At 36.5% G+C, this 26,346-nt stretch overlaps 1 long non-coding RNA gene across 2 annotated transcripts in view; it reads right to left on the bottom strand.

The window, feature by feature from the left end:
• Window positions 1-25,600, bottom strand: part of LOC129484684 (uncharacterized) — a 335,838-nt gene extending 310,238 nt beyond the window's left edge. For both annotated transcript variants that reach the window (XR_010121370.1, XR_010121371.1), the window contains exon 1: window positions 25,472-25,600. This is a non-coding gene — a long non-coding RNA (uncharacterized lncRNA). The remainder of the gene's footprint in view (window positions 1-25,471) is intronic.
• Between the last annotated feature and the right edge of the window lie 746 nt (window positions 25,601-26,346).

Raw genomic sequence — 26,346 nt, forward strand, 5'->3', positions numbered from 1 at the left:
TGTACTTCTGCTTCCTGACCCTTTATCTCTTTTATATTTAAAGCTTGATCTTTATCACGTTTTTGTTTTGGTCTTCTCTTGAGAATATTGTTTTCAGGAGCAGATCTTCCAGAAATTCAAGAGCAAAAAAGCTGAAATAGGCCTCCTAAAGCTCACTGTCCATTTTCTATGCACTCAACCTAAAAACTGTACTTATGTGGATAAGTAAATATATACTGTAACCCAATCAGTTGGGAGATAGGTCCATTTGATGAAAAACCATGTATTTTTAGAAAGAAGAATTAAGATGTTCTTCCATTTACCAGTTTTGGGTTCTCACTCAATCACATAATTACTGACCTCCAGTATTCTAATCTGCAATATGGGGCTAACTCTTTCATATGGTTGCAGGGGAAAATAAATACAATTGGTATATAAAGTTGCTAGCGTAGGCCGGGCGTGGTGGCTCATGCCTGTAATCCCAGAATTTTGGGAGGCCAAGGTGGGCGGATCACCTGAGGTCACGAGTTAAAGACCAGCCTGACCAACATGGAGAAACCCCATCTCTACTAAAAATACAAAATTAGCTGGGCGTGGTGGTGCATGCCTGTAATTCCAGCTACTCGGGAGGGTGAGGCAGGAGAATCGCTTGAACCTGGGAGGTGGAGGTTGCCATGAGCTGAGATCATGCCACTGCACTCTAGCCTGGGCAACAAGAGTGAAACTCCTTCTCAAAAAAAAAAATAATAAGTTGCTAGTGTAGAAATAGCTCAATAAATGTTTCCTTTCCTCTAGAGTACCCTATAGTTGCATTGCATATGTAACTTACTTCAACAGATATTTATTTGACCGCTATTATGTGCAAGGCAATGTATTCCAGTGTGTTTCAGTTTATAAGCATTAAACTGCTATGGATTATGCCTTCAATATTTTGCACTAAGGAAAAGATAGCATGCTTCCATTTCTATAACTCCATATAAAAATGGTGACAAGTACTGTAAATTGGCTCATTCAGCTCTTATTTCAACCTCTTTGTTTCTAGCTTCCATTCTTGTGTTATGAAGACAAGAAAAGTAAAACTACATTTCTCAGATGGTTGCAGCTATAGTGCAGCACATGAGTTAACTTCTACCAAGTAGACACAGACCTGTGATTTGGATGCAAAAGTGACCATGGCAAGAAAATTGTTATTTGATTATGGTCACAGTGCAGACTATTTGGGCAAGTGAATGGTGAAGAAACATTTGGTATATCTGGAGTGAGTGGACTTAAATTCTAGAATCTAATCCTCTCATAGATGTGTAGAGGCAGGCAGTGGTAGCAGTGTTTTTTTTTTTTTTTTTAAGAATAGTTCTATTGTGTAGTTGTGTGCCTTTCCTGACTGTTGTGTTTGACTTCATGGGTCCTGGCTGAACACATTACTTCTCTGATCCATTTAAAGATTTTGTAAGCAATTCAATGTTATTTTATACTAGATCTAGTGGTTTCTGTCACCTACAGGCAAAAATCCTAACAGATGCAAAACTAGTATGTTCTGTTTTAGATTTTGTTGTTGTTGTTTCTCATTTTTGTTTAAAGCTTTTAGGTCATCACAAGTGTGATAGAGAGATTCAGTGGAAGACAATATGAATTCCTGTGCAATTCTGCTTTCCCTTTTTCCTAGATCCAGGTATTGTCAATGATATGGAACATAAAGAGATTTAATAATGCACCAAGGTACATCCACCAGGCAATGTTCAGTGGTGAAAAGTAGAAAATGTTCCTGTGGAGTGTATTTAGAATGCAAGCAAAAAGTGATTATTATCACCAAAAGAGGTTTAAAATGTACTCCTCTGAATGCTCTAAAGCACAGAACCAGGTTATAACCAAGAAATTCATATCTAAAAAGAATTAGAGGCAGAGGAAATAGAAAAACATGATCAGCTCTGCCATACTTACTAGTTGGTTAGCCTTGGGAAAGAAATGTTGTTGACCTTTCTGGTTCTCAGTTTTATCATCTATAAAACTCAGATAATAGTGATAATAGGCAGTCCTACCTTCTATTAAATGTAATAATATATATAAAGTAATTTTAACAAAGCCTGACAAATTATATCATTATCATCATCATTAATATTATTATCCTTATTATGATCACCAATATAGCTACTTTCTTAACTATTGTTCACCACACATAAGTATATTTAGTAAACCAAAACTATTTTTTGTCATAGTTTTAAAAAGCCTCAAAAATCCTCCATTATCTTTTTAGCATCCCCCTTAATAAATCTGTGAGGTATTTTAATACATTGACAGATGAGCATGAATTTTGTTTGGGTTTCCAGTACCCAAAGCAGGAAAACAGATAAACATCATTTCTTTAGAACACTTCTTACACATGCTAATTTTTGCCTGTGGGGGCTTATGTATTATACATTCTTATAAAGGCAGTATGCAGTAGAGTAATGGTTCTTAACAACTTGGGTTGATTTTGCTCCTCTGAGTACATGTGGCAAGGTCTGAGAAATGTTTGGTTGTTATGTTTGGGACTGGGGGTTCCACAGGCGTCTCATGGATAGAGGTCAGAGATGCTACTTAACTTCACACAATGCAAAAACAGCCCTCACAACAAAGAATTATTCAGCCCAAAATGCCAGTAGTGCTGTGGACAAACCTTGCCATACAGAGTAATGATCAATAGCAAATATGCTCTTAATCATAACCCATGTTTGCTACTTATTAGCTGTGTGAATTGGGGCAAGTTATTTAACTTCCATGGTTTAATTTAATTATCTGTAAAATGGGGCTAATAACAATAGCTACCTAAAAAATTGTCATGAGAAAGAAGAGACTACTTATGAAAGTGACAGCACGTAGTTACCACTCAACAGGCTTAGCTATTAATATTATTTTATATACATTATTTGTTAAGTTCTGTTAACCAGTGAAGTGGGTATTGCCCCTGTTTTATTAATTAGAAATAGATCCTAAGAAAGTGTAAATTATTTGTGCAAGTTTACCTAGTCAGTAAGAGGGAGTACTGGATTTAAATTCAAGTCTCTAAATCTTCTTTGCACTCTAACCCAATGCAAACAATTACAACATTTTGGGGTATGTTAGATTTAAACTGTATTTTCTGTTTAGGACTCAAAGTTAAGAGAACAGAAGGAACTTATTATCTTTTAAAAAATTGGCTTATTTATGGATTGTCCATACCAAAGAATCTCACCATACTGCCTCTATCCCACATTTCCCTTGAAACTGTTGAAGGAAATGATCAACAATTATTGATCAAATATCTAGTAAGAAATTATTAAGCACCTCCAGGAAGTACAACAATTACAAAAATGGTCAAATCAATTCTGTTTGACTTAATTACCCATTTAACCAAATGAATGAAAAGTAGAATACATTAAAATTTAGATAGCAGTGATAATTGTGCAAAAGTAAAAATACATAGGCATGTCAAAAATGTAAATGCTTGGACACAATTGTGAAGAAAGAGAAAAACTGAAAGTATATACCAAATGCTGTAAATTAATTTCTGAAGAAACGAGCAATGCAGAAGTGGGGAAAATGTACAATGTGATTTGCTCCACATATTCAAAATACAAACAATGTAAATGTGGTCCATGAGGGCAGCGATCTGTGACTGTTTTGTTCACTGCTTTATCGCAAGTGCCCATACAGTGCCTTCAAGGTAGTGGGAGTTAAATAAACCTTTGTTGAATTGGTGGATTAATGAATACAGTCGTATCTTTTTTAATTTCCCAAATTAATTACTCCCTGGCCTAGAATCAGGAAGTCCAGCAACTCACTCCTGAGAACACGTTTTCCCAAATCGCCCAAACTCAGGAAGGCAGGCTTGATTCCAAAGGTGAGATGGAAAATGAACAGAAGTGGGATTGATCTTGTCTACCTCTCCAGTCTTTCTCTCCTGTCATGCATTTTGTGCCCCACTTAACGACTCACACAAGTCCTCTACCACTGGCAAACCATTGCTAATCCAACCCCCTGTCCACACAGGGGCTCCAAAATCACACTCTCCTTCTGATCCCCTGCAATGGTTTGATTCTCAGCAATTATTCCTTAGGCACAGCCACCTGCCACTTCTCAATTGCCATGGTGGCCAGGATGGGAGCTACTACAAATAGCAGCAGCAGGAAGTGCGAAAACGAGGCTTATCACACAGACCCTGACTTTTATATTAAACCCAATTCACTTGCTCAGACTCGTTTTAAATTCATTATAATTTTAATACACTGGGCATATTCACCTCCCTTTTCATTGAGTCATAAATGCAAACAATTTGGTCCACACTAAATGATTTCCCTTTTAGAAAATATGGGCAGTAGTAGCTGTCTTGATCTCTTCTCTCTCTGGAAAGCCTTGTACAAATAACTGACTTTCTACCCTGTAAAAGTAAAGGATACAAAGGTACCCAAAATGTGATTAAGCTTTTGTTCAGCAAGCAAAGAAAGCAAAGAGCTTGTCGCCCTCTTCTCTCTTGGTTAATGCTGCCTCCTGAACCCACATAAATAAAGATGATCACTCAAGAGATTCTTTGTAGAACATATAATTTCAGGTGTAATCTGATAACTCTTGAGCAATAAGCAGAAATAACAAGGGTTGAGATGGTAGGGTAAGGGTCAAACTTCAATAACCAGCTCTCAAAAAATAGTCTGGGCACGGTAGCTCACACCTATAATCCCAGCACTTTGGAAGGCCAAGGTGGGCAGAGGCTTGAGGCCAGGAGTTCAAGACCAGCCTGGGCCACATGGTAAAATCCTGTCTCTACAAAAAAGTACAAAAATTAGCCGGGTGTGGTAGCCTGTGCCTGTGGTCCCAGCTACTCAGGAGGCTGAGGTGAGAGGATGGCTTGAGCCTAGAAGGTCGACAGTACAGTGAGTGTGATTGCACCACTGCACTCTAGCTTGGGAGACAAAGCTAGACTCTGTCTCAAAAATAAAATAAAATAAAATAAAATAAAATAAAATAAAATAAAATAAAATAAAATAAAATAAAATAAACACAAATAATCTTAATTTGTAGCATTTATAGATTTCCATGGTGCAAATATTCCCATCATGGCCTGCCAATATGACACCATAGTAACATAGTTAGAAAGAAATGCAATCAGTTCTCTCTGATGCAAGCCAACTTCAGCACACCTCTGTTTGAAGGAATGAGCATTGTAGAGGGAAGGAATGCAGGCAGCTTCTCTTAAAAAAATTACCAATGATACTTAAAATTATAATTTTATAGGGGACATTATAAAAGCATCCCAGTAATCCAAATGCAACAAAAGTTTATATCTTCCTAAAGTAGAACAGCTTTCTTTATAAAGAGAAACAGGCTAGTGATTCATACTACCTTTACAAAATTTTTTCAAAGTTGCAAAATACCTTACAAAATGATGAACAGTATGCCTTTATGTGTAATGTTAAAATTGTTTTTCATTGTCTTTCAAATAAGCTGAGCAAAACAGTTTGAAGAAAAAAATTGTTTAACTATATTTTCTTATTTGTAGTTGATATTTAATCTGTATTTTAAATAATTACATATACATTGTATAATATGTAACAGTAAAATGGAATATTTACATCATAATTTGGGAAATATCTACTTGATGCCTTGGAATGGAACTCTTAAAATATTTAAATCAATTCATTTCTTTTGCATCTATGACTGTCATACAAGTTTCTAGAGTACATTATACATGAAAGTACTAGAGTGCCTACCTAGGAATACACAGGCAGGCTTGCAGTGAGAGCAGGCTTGACATTGTGGAGATCTATAAGCACACAGCTAAGTGTGGCATATACATGAAGGGTAGGAGAATGGTATAGTTTCTAAGATAGATGGATAAGAGAAATAGGAAAATAAAAAGAAATTAATATTTTTTTAGTTTAAAAAACTTTAAGCACAAGTTGTTAGAATCTCATTTGATTTTCATTACAGCTCGTTGAGTTGGGTATAATTGATCCTGTTTTATAGATTAGATAAGTCAATTTTGTAAAAAAGTATCTACAATCACATAGCAGGGAATGATGAAGTCAGGATTTAAACTTGGACCTGTGTGATTCCAAAGCCAGTATTCTCTCCAATTCACAGTGCTATCTCAGGTAAGTAGGCAATACCCTTGTAGAGAGAGAATGGAGTAATTGAAGGTTATCAAAATGGGAATCCAGGAACCTATAAGATCCTATATGGGACTTTATTTGGTAATAAGGCAGAAGCTCAAAGAGTTTTACCTGGATCAAAAGTCAAAACTAGCCCAGAAATATGGGTTCGTATTACTGAGGCACTTGACTTTTAAATGTGATAGAGTTTCCCCAAATCCCTCACTTCCTAAGAACAGACTTGTCCCTAAAACTTTGGTGGAACTGTAGGTAGAGTTTTAGATAAAGGGCAAGTGGTCCAGGGGGTCTAGACAGGCAAACCGCCAAATCGGAGCATAGGCAGGTCCTATGTTACCTTACGGTTTCTTTCAGTTATTTGATTCCAGGTTTTTAAATTCTTCCTGATTCCCCCATGCATTAGGAGAGTGGACTACACTATATCCAGCACTCTATCAAGTGGTGCCCAGCAAAAGTACACAGAATTTTTTTAAAAAATTGTAAAATAAAATATAGTCTTTGCTCCACAGAACGCATAAAACAATTCTGGGGAAAAGACTCACACATATTAAGCAAATGTGAATAATATTTGTCCATATCCTTATCATAATTAACAAAAATTAAAAGAAAGTAAACAATAAAACACTATATCTAACTCAAGTGGAAATAATAAAGTACTAAAGAAACAGACTCTTAGTTTTTGGGCAGCCAGATCAATACCCAGCCAGATCACTCTGGATTTGGACACAGGTAAAGGATTTAAATGGGTGATTGGGGAAATCATATTAATATTCCAAATCATGGAAAACAAATCTAATAAAAAGTATGTAGATTGCTTAAAGCTGATTTCAAATATCCATACCACAATTTTGGCTTTGATATCCAATGTCATTTTAAAATAGAAAAGAAATGTATACTAAAATAGTCTTCAAAATTTCTTCTTATTTTTTACTATTGAGAATTTTAGGTGCACACACCATTAATTTCTTTTGTTTGCAACTTTTAGCACTTAATATTGCTCAAATAGGTTGTTCTATTTTATAATAATAATAATAATAATGGCATTTAATTAGTTTTCAAAGCCCTTTCATGTATATAACTTGCATGATTTTCACTAAGATCCTGAATTTGGGAAAGATGGCTAATCGCTCAGTCTTATTTCTCTCCTTTGCTCAGATGGGGGTACAACAATAAGCAGAGATTACTGTGAATATTAACTATCTGATATAAAGTCATCACCTCTCACACTTATTAATCAATAGTAAACTGGCTCTAAATCTGAATTCTTATGACTCCATTGTTGGAGCCGAGGTGTCAATTTACTCAGTCTTCTGATTTCTTTACGGACCTCCTTTCTCCACACCTCACTTGCTTGGTAGTCATGTTTGGAGAAATCACTGCTCTTCAAATAGCTGCTCAATATTAAGGAGGATCCCCGAATGCAAATGTGAACAGAGAGCAAGTTTTTAAAAAAACGCTTAAAAATTGTTTATAATTTTCAAAGTAACATGGGATATTAAATTGTTTCAATTTGTACTTACTTGAATTCTAAGATAGTTGATTATTTTTCAAGAGCTCACTAACCATTTGTACTTCCTATTTGGGGAATTATGAGAGTTAGATTTTTAAAGATTGTTAATAAAGACCAGGAATTTAATAATAGTGCTGAATATAAATGATTAATGGAGTGTCAGAGGGAAAGGTTTTTGAAGGATGCTTGGGATTTGAACAGGCGGAGAAAAAGATAGTGAAATACAGTTTTGTTTTTTCTTTTCTATTCTGTTTTCATAATATCTACCTTGGAAACTCTCTTTATTTCCACTTCTCTTTTCTTCCACAGGTAACTACTTCGTCTCCTATTTGTAGTCTAATATTTTTTTTTTTTTTTTGAGACGGAGTCTCGCTCTGTCCCCCAGGCTGGAGTGCAGTGGCACAATCTGGGCTCACTGCAAGCTCCGCCTCCCGGGTTCACGCCATTCTCCTGCCTCCGCCTCTCCAAGTAGCTGGGACTACAGGCGCCCGCCACCACGCCCGGCTAATTTTTTTTTGTATTTTTAGTAGAGACGGGGTTTCACCGTGGTCTCGATCTCCTGACCTCGTGATCCGCCCGCCTCGGCCTCCCAAAGTGCTGGGATTACAAGCGTGAGCCACCGCGCCCGGCCTAGTCTAATATTTTTTGTACTTTATTAAGGTGCATTGTTACTGCAATCTTCTTAATTGCTTCCTAATTGGTTCTTTCCTCCCCTTGGTGTATTTTTCATGCATTATTAAATTCCAACTGGCTTTCTGAAACTCAATTTGAATTCTTTCCAGACAGCCCTTCCAAAGTTAAATTGTGTCTCCTGGTCCGTTGGTCACACAGGAAGAAGTACTGGGGAATTGAAAGGGTCACTCTTTTGAACCTATGTGCTTCCTTATATAACTACAAAGCTATCAACAACATCAACCATTCTGATTATTGTCATTCACAAGCACCTTCACATAAAGCAATTCAACTGATAACAGTTTCTTAAATAAAGCAAGTATTATTATTCTCATTCAACATGGGAGGCTTCTAAGGATTAGAATATCTTTCTTTCCTAAACTCAAAAAGCTGATCCGGAACTTATACGTAAATCTTGTTAAGTCCTCTGCTCATTCCAGCATCACTGGTTGTATATTAAATCAAATGGCAAGGTTACCAATTAACCTCATTAACTGTTTCACACATTGTTCAATAAATTATTTTTCTCTTCCATTCTTGAAGTCCATTAATAGGAAAAACATGTAATAAAAAGATTAAATCATCTGGAGTGAGAAGATCTGAATTCAAGTCTCAGGCTGCAATTGAGGAGTTGCTTCGCCTGTCTGATCTTCAGTTTCTTCATCTGTAAAAATTAATTATCGTTATTCTACCTACTTTAAAGAGTTGCTGTGAGTCTCCAATATATGTAACTTATTTTTACAAGGACAGAATTGCTAAAAGGTAAGAGATCATTGGGCTATATGAATTTTAAGCTTCATTTTCAATCTAATATTTTGTTAATCTCTGAATATCTTAAAATGGCATGTGAGTAGAAGCTTGACAGCAGTAATGCTTGAAAGAGTTTCTGGACAAAAACAGAATAAAAAAAATAATAATCTCAAGTCATCCAACCAATCAACAAGTTCCATTCTGGAACTCTAGATTCCTTTTATTTCTCTCTCTTGTCTGATTGCTCTGGCTAAGAGCTCCAATACTATGTTGAATAGGAATGGTGAGAGTGGGCAACCTTTTGTTCCAGTTCTCAGGGGACTAGTTCCAATGAAAATACCAATGTCATTCTTTACAGAATTAGAAGAAAAATTCTAAAATTTATATGGAACAAAAAAAGAGCCCAAATAGCCCAAATAAAAAGAACAAAGCTGGAGGCATCACATTTTCCGACTTCAAACTATGCAATAAAGTGCACATGTATCCTAAAACTTACAGTATAATAAAATAAAATAAAAAGTCACAGGAAACAAAATAGCTTGGTACTTGTCCAAAAATACACATATCAATGGAACAGAATAGAAAACTCAGAAACAAGGCCTCACACCTACAAACATCTGATATTTGACAAGGCCAACAAAAACAAGCAATGGACAAAGGACTCTCTACTCAATTAACAGTGTGGGGACAACTATCTAGTCATATGCAAAAGATTGAAGCTGGACCCCTACCTTTCACCATATACAAAAGTTAACTCAAAATGGATTAAAGATTCTAATGTAAGACCTCAAACTATAAAAATCTTGGAAGACAATCTGAGCAATCTTCTTGACATCAGCCTTGGCAAATAATTTTTCGCTAAGTTCCCAAAAGCAATTGCAACAAAAACAAAACAAAAATAGACAAGTGGGACTTAATTAAACTAAAGAGCTTCTACATAGCAAAAGAAACTATCAACAGAGCAAACATACAACCTACAGAATGGGAGAAGATATTCCCAAACTATGCATTTGACAAAGGCAGAGGAAAACTTCCCCAATCCAGCAAGGCAGGCCAACATTAAAATTCAGGAAATACAGAGAACGCCACAAAGAGACGCCTCCAGAGGAGCAACTCCAAGACACATAATCGTCAGATTCACCAAAGTTGAAATGAAGGAAAAAATGTTAAGGGCAGCCAGATAGAAAGGTCGGGTTACCCACAAAGGGAAGCCCATCAGACTAGCAGCAGAAGTCTCAGCAGAAACTCTACAAGCCAGAAGAGAGTGGGGGCCAATATTCAACATTCTTAAAGAAAAGAATTTTCAACCCAGAATTTCATATCCAGCCAAACTAAGCTTCATAGGTGGAGGAGAAATAAAATCCTTTACAGACAAGCAAATGCTGAGAGATTTTGTCACCACCAGGCCTACCCTAAAAGAGCTCCTGAAGGCAGCACTAAACATGGAAAGGAACAACCAGTACCAGCCACGGCAAAAACATGCCAAATTGTAAAGACCATCGAGGCTAAGAAGAAACTGCATCAACCAAAGAGCAAAATAACCAGCTAACATCATAACGACAGGATCAAATTCACACATAACAATATTAACCTTAAATGTAAATGGGCTAAATGCTCCAATTAAAAGACACAGACTGACAAACTGGATAAGGAGTCAAGACCCATCAGTGTGCTGTATTCAGGAAACCCATCTCACATGCAGAGACACACATACGCTCAAAATAAAGGGATGGAGGAAGATCTATCAAGCAAATGGAAAACAAAAAAAGGCAGGGGTTGCAATCCTAGTCTCTGATAAAACAGACTTTAAACCAACAAAGATCAAAAGAGACAAAGAAGGCCATTACATAATGGTAAAGGGATCAATTCAACAAGAAGAGCTAACTATCCTAAATATATATGCACCCAATACATGTGCACCCAGATTCATAAAGCAAGTCCTTAGAGACTTACAAAGAGACTTAGACTCCCACACAATAATAATGGGAGACTTTAACACCCCACTGGCAACATTAGACAGATCAAAGAGACAGAAAGTTAACAAGGATATCCCAGAATTAAACTCAGCTCTGCACCAAGTGGACCTAACAGACATCTACAAAACTCTCCACCCCAAATCAACAGAATGTACATTCTTCTCAGCACCACACCGCACTTATTCCAAAACTGACCACATAGTTCGAAGTAAAGCACTCCTCAGCAAATGTAAAAGAACAGAAATGATAACAAACTGTCTCTCAGACCACAGTGCAATCAAACTAGAACTCAGGATTAAGAAACTCACTCAAAACTGCTCAACTACATGGAAACTGAACAACCTGCTCCAGAATGACTACTGGGTACATAACAAAATGAAGGCAGAAATAAAGATGTTCTTTGAAACCAACGAGAACAAAGACACAACATACCAGAATCTCTGGGACACATTCAAAGCAGTGTGTAGAGGGAAATTTATAGCACTAAACGCCCACAAGAGAAAGAAGGAAAGATTTAAAATTGACATCCTAACGTCACAATTAAAAGAACTAGAGAAGCAAGAGCAAACACATTCAAAAGCTAGCAGAAGGCAAGAAATAACTAAGATCAGAGCAGAACTGAAGGACATAAAGACACAAAAAACCCTAAAAAAAAATTAATGAATCCAGGAGCTGGTATTTTGAAAAGATCAACAAAATTGATAGAACACTAGCAAGACTAATAAAGAAGAAAAGAGAGAAGAATCAAATAGATGCAATAAAAAATGATAAAGGGGATATCAACACCAATCCTACAGAAATACAAACTACCATCAGAGAATACTATAAACACCTCTATGCAAATAAACTAGAAAATCTAGAAGAAATGGATAAATTCCTCGACAAATACACCCTCCCAAGACTAAACCAGGAAGAAGTTGAATTTCTGAATAGACCAATAACAGCCTCTGAAATTGTGGCAATAATTAATAGCTTACCAACCAAAAAAAGTCCAGGACCAGATGGATTCACAGTCGAATTCTACCAGAGGTACAAGGAGGAGCTGATACCATTCCTTCTGAAACTATTCCAATCAATAGAAAAAGAAGGAATCCTCACTAACTCATTTTATGAGGCCAGCATCATCCTGATACCAAAGCCTGGCAGAGACACAACAAAAAAAGAGAATTTTAGACCAATATCCCTGATGAACATTGATGCAAAAATCCTCAGTAAAATACTGGCAAACCGAATCCAGCAACACATCAAAAAGCTTATCGATCATGATCAAGTGGGCTTCATCCCTGGGATGCAAGGCTAGTTCAACATACGCAAATCAATAAATGTAATCCAGCATATAAACAGAATCAAACACAAAAACCACATGATTATCTCAATAGATGCAGAAAAGGCCTTTGACAAAATTCAACAGCCCTTCATGCTAAAAACTCTCAATAAATTAGGTATTGATGGGACATATCTCAAAATAATAAGAGCTATTTATGACAAACCCATAGCCAATATCATACTGAATGGGCAAAAACTGGAAGCATTCCCTTTGAAAACTGGCACAAGACAGGGATGTCCTCTCTCACCACTCCTCTTCAATATAGTGTTGGAAGTTCTGGCCAGGGCAATCAGACAGGAGAAGAAAATAAAGTGTATTCACTTAGGAAAAGACAAAGTCAAATTGTCCCTGTTTGCAGATGACATGATTGTATATCTAGAAAACCCCATCGTCTCAGCCCAAAATCTCCTTAAGCTGATTAGCAACTTCAGCAAAGTCTCAGGATACAAAATCAATGTACAAAAATCACAAGCATTCTTATACACCAATAACAGACAAACAGAGCCAAATCATGAATGAATTCCTATTAGCAATTACTTCAAAGAGAATAAAATAACTAGGAATCCAACTTATAAGGGATGTGAAGGACCTCTTCAAGGAGAACTAAAAACCACTGCTCAACGAAGTAAAAGAGGATACAAACAAATGGAAGAACATTCCATGCTCATGGATAGGAAGAATCAGTATCGTGAAAATGGCCATACTGCCCAAGGTAATTTATACATTCAATGCCATCCTCATCAAGCTACCAATGACTTTCTTCACAGAATTGGAAAAAACTACTTTAAAGTTCATATGGAACCAAAAAAGAGCCCGCATTGCCAAGTCAATCCTAAGCCAAAAGAACAAAGCTGGAGGCATCACGCTACCTGACTTCAAACTATACCACAAGGCTACAGTAACCAAAACAGCATGGTACTGGTACCAAAACAGAGATATAGACCAATGAAACAGAAAAGAACCCTCAGAAATAATGCCACACATCTACAACTATCTGATCTTTGACAAACCTGACAAAAACAAGAAATGGGGAAAGGATTCCCTGTTTAATAAATGATGCTGGGAAAACTGGCTAGCCGTATGTAGAAAGCTGAAACTTGACCCCTTCTTTACACCTTATACAAAAATTAATTCAAGATGGCTCAGAGACTTAAATGTTAGACCTAAAACCATAAAAACCCTAGAAGAAAACCTAGGCAATACCATTCAGGACATAGGCATGGGCAAGGACTTCATGTCTAAAACAACAAATGCAATGGCAACAAAAGCCAAAATTGACAAATGGGATCTAACTAAACTAGAGAGCTTCTAAACAGCAAAAGAAACTACCATAGAGTGAACAGGTAACCTACAGAATGGGAGAAAATTTTTGCAATCTACTCATCTGACAAATGGCTAATATCCAGAATCTACAAAGAATTCAAAGAAATTTACAAGAAAAAAACAAACAACCCCATCAAAAAGTGGGTGAAGGATATGAACAGACAGTTCTCAAAAGAAGACATTTATGCAGCCAGAAGACACATGAAAAAATGCTCATCATCACTGGCCATCAGAGAAATGCAAATCAAAACCACAATGAGATACCATCTCACACCAGTTAGAATGACCATCATTAAAAGTCAGGAAACAACAGGTGCTGGAGAGGATGTGGAGAAATAGAAACACTTTTACACTGTTGGTGGGACTGTAAACTAGTTCAACCATTGTAGAAGCCTGTGTGGCAATTCCTCAGGGATCTAAAACTAGAAATACCATTTGACCCAGCCATCCCATTACTGGGTATATACCCAAAGGAGTATAAATCATGCTGCTATAAAGACACATGCAGACATATGTTTATTGCAGCACTATTCACAATAGAAAGACTTGGAACCAACCCAAATGTCCAACAATGATAGACTGTATTAAGAAAATGTGGCACATACACACCATGGAATACTATGCAGCCATAAAAAATGATAAGTTCATGCCTTTTGTAGGGACATGGATGAAGCTGGAAACCATCATTCTCAGCAAACTATCGCAAGGACTAAAAACCAAACACCGCATGTTCTCACTCATAGGTGGGAATTGAACAATGAGAACACTTAGACACAGGAAGGGGAACATCACACCCCAGGGCCTGTTGCGGGGTCGGGGGAGGGGGGATGGATAGCATTAGGAGATATACCTAATGTAAATGATGAGTTAATGGGTGCAGCACACCAACATGGCACGTGTATACATATGTAACAAACGTGCACGTTGTGCACATGTACCCTAAAACTTAAAGTATAATTTTTAAAAAATCAGATAGAAACACCAAATACACTTATTCGGAAAACATTATATTTTATTGAACCTCTTCCTCTTGAGATGCAGAACCAGAGTAATGCAAAATAAAAAATTTCGAGAGCCTTACCAGTAAAATATAAACAAAAAACCCATTATTTTTCAATAAGAAAATATGTAATTGATATTATTTCCAGAAGATGTGTTTGTACACATAGAAAATCTGAAAAAATTTTTTAAAAAAAGAAAATAAGTCAAGCTATCTCTCTTCACTGACAATGTGATTCTTCACCTAGGAAATCCTAAAGACTCTGTCAAAAGTCTCCTAGAACTGATAAATGACTTTAGCAAAGTTTCATGATATAAAATAACTGTACAAAAATCAGTAGCATTTATATAAACCAACAACGTCCAAGTTGAGAGTGAAATCAAGAACACAATCCCACTTACAACAGCCACAAAGAAAAAAATATCTAGGAATACAGCTAACCAAGGAGGTAAAAAAATCTCTACAAGGAGAACTACAAAACAACACTGAAAGAAATCAGAGGCAAAACAAAAAGATTTTTTAAAAATCCATGCTCATTAGTTGGACGAAACAATATTATAAAAATGGCCATACTGCCCAAAGCAATTTACAGATTTAAAACACTTTGACTTCTATTCTGTTCTGTGGTGAGAAGATCTATGCAAACCTACTACCCTGAAATGCTGAGGGAGCTGAGAGGCCAAAGAAAGAGGATGACAAATGCCTTTTTGTAGAGAGAAATGTATAATAGGGAACTATAAACAGAAGCAATGTCTCAGGTGGTTGTGAGATGGTGAATCACCACAACTCTCCTCAAAAAGTATTCTTCATATAGCAAGCTTTTCGAGTAAAACCCATGCAGCTGATCTCATCTTCAGACTTTCTTGCCAAGACTCATGACCACTGAGGAGGATAGGTACGCATATTGATGAAAGGTTATCTATGCTTCAGGCATTGTTTAAAGAACTCCAGAACACTTTGGTGTATGAAGGTCAAACATCAGTAATCATGGCATCTTTGCTTCAAAACGACGTCACTCTTGCCATGTAACACGCTGTTTTCCTACATACTCCCTCCCCTGCCTTTCTACCTGTTTATTTCTTCCCAGACCTTATTTCTTTGCTATTGATCCTGGTCTGCATAAAGTTTATATCTACTGTCTTCATATATGCACCTACATTTTCTTATACTCCTAGACTTTTCCACTGTGGATCCCTACTAAAATCTATCCTTGTGCTGCCATTTTTTTAAAGGAAATGGTCATTTGTCCTGTATAATGTCCCACATTTTTTATTTAACTGATCATTTTTCCCATGGTATTTAGCTTTTTTCTTTTACCTCCCACATTTCTAGAACATCAGTAATTACATCTATGTGCTTGACTGCACTCAGGGCTTTGTTTGTTTGTTCATTTTTGTCTTGTTTTGTTTTTGCAAGAATACCTTATACCTCAATGATGAAACTGTATACCTATACACCTTCTATTATATCTTATTAGGAAACACATCATGGTTGATTGCCCTACTTTTAGTTTAGAAGTGTTTAGATTGATTATTAGGCTCAAGTGTCTTCAGTGTAATCCATCCATTTTCTTCACCTATTAGTTTTAATACCCATTGATAATCTTTGCATAAACTATTTTTCCCCATTAGGGATCTCAAATAGTAATTTTCTAAATCCATCATTCCTTCTGTGTTTATTAACTGCAATTCTTCTACAAATAAGAACGCTGCCTTCTCACCATTTCATTGCCCTGAAATAAAATTCATGAAGTTAACACAAATACCTGATTCATTATTTTATTGATTTTCAGACTAATAAGTTGGTGTCAAAATAACCTCCAAATATAACAAAATATTTTGTGGGATTTTTTGTGAGTTTTGTTACTCACAGATTTATCTAGGTTGTTATGTTTCAATCCATTGTCATTATTCTCTTTCGTGTTCAAATTATTCCATTTTAGCTAGCAGGAGCCCTTTATATGAATCCTAGATCATTTTCAAAAATCCTTGAGACTTTCTGAGAGCTTCTCTGCTTTCTGAAACAATAAGATATTCCAGGCTCATTACATACATTTCCTGTCTCAGACTGAAGTCCTAGCTTCTAGTTTCCTTGCATGGAAAATAACATTCAGAGATCAAAAACATACACAAGATGTAACTATTGCTACTGAATTTTCCATTGCTTATAAGTCAATTTTAGCAAAGTTATGAAATAAGCATTTTTAAGAGAAAACTAAACAACAAATTTGTGCTGATATTTCCAATTCAAATATAAAATCATAGTAAATATTTAATTATCTGATTTTCTATGTTTGTATTTTTTCTCTTATGCTGAAAACCTTGGTTGCTAAGGTAGGAACAAAATTACTTACCACTTATTGTGTTATTGCCAATAATAAAACTGCAAAAAAGCCAGTTTGGTGTCTTAGTGATTTTTTTTAATCCTTAGCATGTATCAACATATTTAAAGTTATTTAACTTTTTTTGTATATGGTCGTGCAACCAACCTGATATTTAAGTTCAGTTTTGCAGTTTTGAGGATTGCTTCAATGCTTCTTCTAACTTAATTTTGTTTTAATTATGTAAAATATTTGCATGGTTTTAATCTCTACATCCATTTGATTTCTACATCCATGGTTTTGATCTCTACAACCACCACCATCCTCATCTCCTTCTTTTCAGTCAATGAGATATTTTTTCTTCAAAAGCAAAATCTGTTCACTGCTGCCTTCCTCTAGAATAATGCTTTATTGGCTTCTAACTCTATATAGTCCCCTTTCTACTGGGTTCATTCTCTCTAGTTACAAAGGTGATCAAGTCAATTCCAGTAAAAATGAACACTGTACTCACTCCACCCTGAAACACTCTTGGCACATGACAAACTTTATTACACAATGTATCCAATGACTTCTGATGGGCCATTTATTTTATAGAGAGCCTGGAGGTGCCCTGTATGGTGATAGAAACTCTATAAAATTGCCAGGAATGAATTGAGTGCATCAAACAAAGCTCCGCACCCTTTCCTATAATCCTAAGAACCGACCTACTCCTGCCAACATAGGACACCTGCTTCAGGTACTTAAGATAACTGAACACACAGACTCTGGCATCCCCCACTTTCCTAGCCTAGGTCAGTGGATGATCTTTGAACAGGCTCCAAAAAGCAAAGGCTGCCATTCAAAACTGCCTTTTTCTAGGAAAACCTCAGGGTCATTTATCTCCTGGTTACATGAACCAGTATTATTTATCAGTCCCTTAATTGCTGTTTCTGCCTAATCTCAGGTATCCAGCCCTCCATATGGACTTAGTCCAAGGATACACAGATGATCATGCCTCAGATTGCAGATTAGGGAATGAACCTAACAACATATACCTTCCAGGCAGAGTTTAAAAACAAACAAAAAACCATTTTAGCTGTTCAAACAAATCAAGGATTGCAAAAAGAAAACAAAGTTGTTTCACATCTCATCAGAAAGAGTTTCTGCCTCTATTAGATAAAAACGTGCTAAACATCTCTAGGGCTCCTTTATGAGAACCTCTACCTGGACCACTGAAGTATTCTTTCTATTCCATAATTCAAAAGTCATGCTTGTGCTGAAAGGTAAAAACAAGATTCAAAGGACTCACAGTGTCCCACTCTTTGTCTTTGCTTATGAAACGACCCCTTCCACTGCTCTTTCTGTGTCCAGGCATCGGAAGATCCTATCAAAATGTGAACATTTTCCCTCAGAGGGGAAGCATGGTAATTTGTTATCACTATCAATGATTAATGTTTTATCTTTAATGAGCTAGTAAACAGCAAGGCCTAGTTGATGAAGTATGTATAATGAGAAAATTTTGATCCAGGAGAAGAGAGATTGTTGTAAATGAGTAGACATGTAGTCAGAATAATAATCATATATTATGCATAATATTACATTTATCAAACTATTTGTATGTGCCAGACTTTGGTATAAGCACTTTACCCACATCAATTTATTTCATCGCAAAAACTCTATGAAGTGCATTTTTTTGTAATCCACACTGAAATATGAAGAAAAAAGGTCACATAGAAAGTGAGTGGTAGGGCTGGAAAGGTGCAGACAATGGGGCCTTTTGAGCACCCAGTTATAGCATAATGAATGAATGATGCATCAGAAGTCTAATATGACTTAAAAAAAAATCTCTCACAGCAAAATTTAACTTTTTATTACCAACCTAAAAAATTACCATCAAAGCCTAGACTACCTCAGCTAAAAAAATTTTGGCATTTTTTCTTATCCAAATACCTCATTTAAACTTAGGCCCAGAGAGCGGGGAATAATGTATCACTGTCTCCGGGTCAGTGACAGAACCAGGAACAGAATGCTATTATACTGAATTCTCAGGTCACTTCTACATTCTTATACCCACTGTCCCCACTCTGAACGTGCATTTTCCTGTCATCTGTCTGAATTTCTTTTAACTAAGATCTATAATTTCAGTGGACAGTGTAGCAGAGTGGGAAGAATATACTATTTATAGCTAAGCAGACTCACATTTATGTGCCCGTGATGAACCTCAAACCAGGCACTCAACCACTCTGGATGTCCCTTTTTTCCATCAGGATATAACTAGTTTCACAGGACGATTATGAGGTTTTACCCAAAGTATGCAAATGTTATATGCTTAGCATCTGGTTGGTACTAAATTCATGCTTTACTCCTCCTCCCTTCAAAACTCAAGTTCTTCAGCCGTATGAAATTTACCAGCATATCCTCCCGACAATTCCTAAGGAGAGAAGGACAGAGACTTTATGCATGTAACTTATTCTCTCCTGATCCCTGCTTAATATCTTTTGCATCTGGGAAGGCATATGTTCCTGTCATTACCTGTCTCTTATTATCCAAGATCACTCTTTGAATCAGCTTGGTGTTTATCTACCAGGGGAACTTCTTAGCACATGACACATTAACTGATGTCAGACCTGGCATCCTAGTTTTGATTTATAAATCATTTCCTTGTTTTCTTTTGAAGAGTTCAAGAGCAGAAATAAAAAGTATTCTTCCTTTATCTGATTCTACTTGTCATAAAACCCTTGTCCCAACTCTGAGCCAAGCACTCATGACAGGGACCACCCAACAGCCTCACATCTGAACCACTTGGTCAGACTTGTACCAATCACTTCATCCAGTTCTCTAAGATTCAAGTCTGTTTGCTCGCCTTACATTAAGCACTGTTTCCCCAACTACATACAGCCTTATTTTTCTTGTGGCCACAATTCACATTCTACCTTGGATGGGAGCCTTGACTCACTACTATAGTGCCCTTGCCTGGGACATTCATGCTTCACAACAAGTATTGATAAAGGAACGTTAAATTTATGAAAAATTCAAAGTACAGGAACTGAATTTCTTAGAGGTTTTTGATTATAACACCAACTTTCATGCCTCCATTATTTTTTTATGGTGCTGTCTCTTTAGAATGCTCACTCATACTCTTTCTTTACTTAACCAAACGTACTTATCTTTTAAGACTCAGAAAAGGCATAATATCTAAGAAAGAAACCTGTTCAAACTTTCCCTACCCCTAGAGGTTATATTAGGTGTCCCATCTTTGCCCTTTATTAACTTCTTGGGCATATTTCTATTACAGGATATAACATTATTTATGGTAGTAATAGTTTCATCCTGCTAACTTAATAGTCATTACATCTCATCTATCATTGATGGGCATTTGGGTTGGTTCCAAGTCGTTGCTATTGTGAATAGTGCTGCAATAAACTTACGTGTGCATGTGTCTTTATAGTATAATGACTTATTATCCTTTCGGTATATACCCAGTAATGGGATTGCCGAGTCAAATGGTATTTCTAGATCTAGATCCTTGAGGAATCACCACACTGTTTTCCACAATGATTGAACTAATTTACACTCCCACCAACAGTGTAAAAGTATTCCTGTTTCTCCACATCCTCTCCAGCATCTGTTGTTTCCTGACTTTTTAATGATCACCATTCTAACTGGTGTGAGATGGTATCTCATTGATTTCCATTTCTCTAATGACCAGTGATGATGAGCTTATTTTCATATGTTTGTTGGCCACATAAATGTCTTCTTTTGAGAAGTGTCTGTTCATATCATTTGCCCACTTTTTGATGGGGTTGTTTGTTTTTTTCTTGTAAATTTGTTTAAGTTATTTGTAGATTCTGGATATTAGCCCTTTGTCAGATGGATAGATTGCAAAATTTTTCTCCCATTCTGTAGGTTGCCTGTTCACTCTGATGATAGTTTCTTTTGCTGTGTGGAAGCTCTTTAGTTTAATTAGATCCCATTTGTCAATTTTGGCTTTTGTTGGCATTGCTTTTGGTGTTTTAGTCATAAAGTCTTTGCCCATGCCTATGTCCTGAATGGTATTGCCTAGGTTTTCTTCTAGAGTTTTTACGGTTTTAGGTCTTCAGTTTAGGTATTTATTCCATCTTGAGTTAATTTTTGTATAAAGTGTAAGGAAGGGGTCCAGTTTCAGTTTTCTGCATATGACTAGCCAGTTTTCCCAACACCATTTATTAAATAGGGAATCCTTTCCCCATTTCTTGTTTTTGTCAGGTTTGCCAAAGATCAGATGGCTGTAGATGTGTGGCGTTATTTCTGAGGCCTCTGTTCTGTTCCATTGGTCTATATACCTATTTTGGTACCAGTACCATGCTGTTTTGGTTACTGTAGCCTTGTGGTACAGTTTGAAGTCAGGTAGCATGATGCCTCCAGCTTTGTTCTTTTTGCATAGAGAGAGATTTGAAAAAATGTGGCACATATACACCATGGAATACTATGCAGCCATAAAAAAGGATGAGTTCATGTCCTTTACAGGGGCATCGATGAAGCTGGAAACCATCATTCTCAGCAAACTAACAGAGAACAGAAAAGCAAACACCACATGTTCTCACTCATTAGTATGAGGTGAACACTGAGAACACATGGACACAGAGAGGGGAACATCACACGCCAAGGCCTGTCAGAGGGTTGGGGGATAGGGGAGCGATAGCATTACGAGAAATACCTAATGTAGATGATGGGTTGATGGGTGCAGCAAACCACCATGGCACATGTATACCTATGTAACAAACCTGCATGTTCTGCACATGTATCCCAGAACTTAAAGTATAATTTTAAAAAAAGACTTATTCAGACATAATAAAAAAGAGTTATGAACACATCCTCTTTTACTGAGGAAAGCTAAAGGCTTTCCTCAGTCTTCCAGCTATGGAATATATATGTATATATATTCCACATACATATATATATATATTCCAGACACATATATATACACACATATATATATATTCCACATATATATATATACACATGTATATGAATATATATGGAATATATATAGGAATATATATGGACTATATAATGACCATATATTCCATATATATGGAATATATATATGGGAATATATATGGAATCTATATAATGACCATATATTCCATATATATGGAATCCATATATATAAAAGTCACTACATATGGAATATATGGAATAACTATATATGGAATGCCTATGGAATATGGAACATAATGGAATACATATGGAATACATATGGAATATATATATATATATATATGTCATTACTTTTATATATAAAATTCACAACATCTCTTGCACTAGACTATGAACTTACTGAGGATAGGGACATGGTCTTTTTCATACCCATATCATTTCTACTACATTGCCTAGCACAAAGCAACTGCTCAATGCTTATCAAACTTAACTAAACTCTAATAAAATGTCAATATGAAGAATTAAAAGAGCAAAAAAGACCACTGGAGGAATTAGGGATCCTTGCTATAAAGTGGAAACAATTTAGAAGAATTGTGTCTTACAATTATATGGCAAGTAGAGCTTATAAGCAATAAATCTGAATATTTATCTGAGGAGATTTCTAAGTAAAATATCGAAGGGGCAGCCTGGAGTTGCAGTCTGATTTCTTCTTGCTGCTTATAGTAAAATGTGACAAGAAAGAAATAAATTGAGGGAAGAAGTATTGAACAAAAAAGAACCAGCACCTATTGATTTGGGAAATTCTCAAAAGACTGCAAAAGACACTAATTCAGGAGATTTGTTGTCAGGGAAACATGCTGTAGGAGATAATCAAGGATGGGGCTGGACCACCTATTGTTAGTGCCTCAGAAGGATCAAAGATCAGAGATTCAATCACACAGAAGGCTCTGTGAAGAGATTAGGCATGCAACTCATGGATTCTCTCAGCCATCTAATCATAAACCAAAAATAGAGTTGGAATTTTCCAGAAGATTTGCGAAGGAGCACCTTATCTAATGGAGTAAATCCCTGAGACACACGTGAGAAACTTGTGAGGTTTCGAGAATGTCATGCTAGCAAAAATATTGCCATCTTGGACTGAAAGGGACAAAGAAAAGATGAAATAAAAGAAAAGTATTGGACTCCTACAATTCTACAGGCATAAAACAGGCTGATAAGACTACTCATATGCAAACATTTCTTACCCTTCATCAAAAAGAAAGTATTATTCAGAAGTCAGAGCCATGATCCCTAAGGGCAAATCCACAAAGTTCAGAGAGTAGAGCTGTGGGCCCAGAGTTTGTAATAATTTGTTACAGCAGCAATGGGAAACTCACACCACATAAATAACTGAAATTGTTTTTTTTGTTTTTTTTGTTTTTCTGTTTTTATTTTTTTTTTTTTTTTTTTATTTTTTATTATACTTTAGGGATTTAGGGTACATGTGCACAATGTGCAGGTTTGTTACATATGTATCCATGTGTCATGTTGATTTCCTGCACCCATTAACTCGTCATTTAGCATTAGGTGTATCTCCTAATGCTGTCCCTCCCCCCTCCCCCCACCCCACAACAGTCCACGGAGCATGATGTTCCCCTTCCTGTGTCCATGAGTTCTCATTGTTCAATTCCCACCTATGAGTGAGAACATGCGGTGTTTGGTTTTTTGTCCTTGTGATAGTTTACTGAGAATGATGTTTTCCAGTTTCATCCATGTCCCTACAAAGGACACGAACTCATCATTTTTTATGGCTGCATAGTATTCCATGGTGTATATGTGCCACATTTTCTTAATCCAGTCTATCGTTGTTGGACATTTGGGTTGTTTCCAACTCTTTGCTATTGTGAATAGTGCCGCAATAAACATACGTGTGCATGTGTCTTTATAGCAGCATGATTTATAGTCCTTTGTTTTTGTTTTTTTCTTGTTTTTTCAATGCCAGATTCTTTCTTCTAGAAAGTAAGCTTCATAAAAATCAAAGATCTTGTGTGTCTTGTTAACCATTGTATGTCCAGCACCAAGAATACTGTCCAATTTACTGCAGGTACTCAATAAATATTTGTCAAATAATTGAATCAATGTATTAATGAGCATAATATATATTAATAGTACAACTATGGATATAGTTAACCTAGACTGAGAGAGTCATTCAATTCTCAGATCTAATTTCAAGCATTTCTCCTCATCTCTAAAAAGTATAGCAAAATGTACCACCAATATAGGAATGCATTTAACATTATCCTTAAATAATTTAAGACAAGTAAGTTATGTGCGGATGTTAGTATTTAACTGTGATGGAGGACAAGTGTACTTGTAATATACCTAAAAATGGCCTAGACACGTCACTTTATCATAACACTGAATTTTGGTGACCTTACAGCTAGGATGCTGTCAAAAGTCATGAGCTTCCTGGATATCAGTAACCATAATTGGACCACTTGTCCCAATAGATAGAAAACAATATTTTATATAATCTTTGAATTTGCTAAAAAAAGATCCTGAGGCCATTTGCTATTTAGCTGCTGCAGATTTTATCATAGGAAAGTTTATAAGTTGGTTTGTCCTATTATAAGGAAACCGGAGATAATCTGGAAGTTGGATCATTTGTAAACTTTGCATACTTTTACACGAATGCAGAATGTCCCAAGGCCAATTTAATTTTCCAAATCCAGTAGCTCCATCTGTGGGCCATTGCTGAAAGCTACTGCTGCAGTTCTGTGCATCTAAATTTTACCAGCTGATTGCCAAAATCAAGCCCAAGAACCATGCATATATATTTTTCATAAATTTTGCTCATATAAATGGGCTCAGAGTACACCTGAGACAAGGGTAGTCTCAAATGGCATGTTCACCCCTTGATCAAATCATTTGGTTGTGAAAAGTAATCTAACTAAAATATTCTCCAATTAAGTTACAGCATGCATGGGAGAATTTTTAAAGCATATGTTAAAAAAGCTGTTTTTTAATAAGGAGCTGATTTTGATTTCTGATTGTATTTTGGAGTACACAGATTGCTTCAACAGGAGCAAAAAAAATGAACAGAAAAAATTGTGAGCAGGTATTCAGAAAAGGTGTTTACTAGGGTTCTCATGTATTTTCTTACTAACTCTGGTTGACTCTTGTTTCAACTCTTTAAAAAATACTTGTTGAGTATCTATCAAGTGCCCTGGACTTAATCTCTGGTTAAAACCCAACAAGGCAAGACACTTTATCATCTATTTCTCAATGACATCTCTATATTCAGCAACAACTCCTCATCAAAATTTCAGTGGAAGGAAAGAAGAATTCATCTCAGACGTGTGGCTAGTTTAAAGGCCAGATAATAATGGCTCTAGTGTTGATTATCTGTGGCTAAGTGACAAATTACCCCTAAATTTAGTAATTTTAAAACAGTGAAAATATAATATCTCATTGTTTCTGTGGTTTAGGGATTCAGGTGTGGCTTAGAAGACTGCCTTTGATGCAGAGTCTCTCTCAAGACTGCAATCAAATTTTATATTAGGGACGTGTCAACCCAAGGCCTGAATAAGGGATGACTCACTCCCAAGCTCACTCACATGACTGTTGGCAGGTCTCAGGGCCTCAGTGCTGTTGGCTGGAGACGTCAGTTTTCTGCCACAATAGACTATCCATTGGGTACTCACAACACGGCTGTTGGCTTCCTTAGAATCAACCTGCAAGAGAAGAGAGAACACAAAAGATGGAAGCCACATCTTATGTAACCTAATGTCTGAAGAGCCGTTCCATTACTTTTATAGATTTTTTTTTTTTTTTTTTTTTTGAGACAGAGTCTCGCTCTGTCACCCAGGCTGGAGTGCAGTGGCGCGATCTCTGCTCACTGCAAGCTCCGCCTCCCAGGTTCACGCCATTCTCTTGCCTCAGCCTCTCCGAGTAGCTGGGACTACAGGCGCCCGCCACCACGCCCGGCTAATTTTTTTTTTTTTTTTTTTTTTTGTATTTTTAGTAGAGACGGGGTTTCACCGTGGTCTCGATCTCCTAACCTCGTGATCCGCCAGCCTCGGCCTCCCAAAGTGCTGGGATTACAACCGTGAGATTTTTATTGATTAGAAGTTAGTAAGTAGGTCCAGCCCACACAAAAGGGAAGGGGATTACACCGGGGCATGAAGAGCAGGAGGCAGGAATCTTTGGAGGCCATCTTAGAGGCTGCCTACAATAGCTTCCTACTAAAAAATTTGAGATTCTCATATTGTGATGGTTAATTTTATATATCAACTTGGCTAGGTTATGGTAACCAGTTATTTGATGAAACACTAGACTAGGTGTTTCTTTAAAAGTACTTTTTCAATGTTATTAAAATCTGTGATCAGTGGACTTTAAGTAAAGCCAATTACCCTTCATCATGTGGGTGGGCTTCATCAATTAAAGTCCTTAAAGAGCAAAAACTGGGGTTTCCAGAAAAAGAAAGAATTTT

The sequence above is a fragment of the Symphalangus syndactylus genome, chromosome 6 (genome assembly GCF_028878055.3).
Source record: "Symphalangus syndactylus isolate Jambi chromosome 6, NHGRI_mSymSyn1-v2.1_pri, whole genome shotgun sequence".
In the NCBI taxonomy this organism is placed as follows: domain Eukaryota; kingdom Metazoa; phylum Chordata; class Mammalia; order Primates; family Hylobatidae; genus Symphalangus; species Symphalangus syndactylus.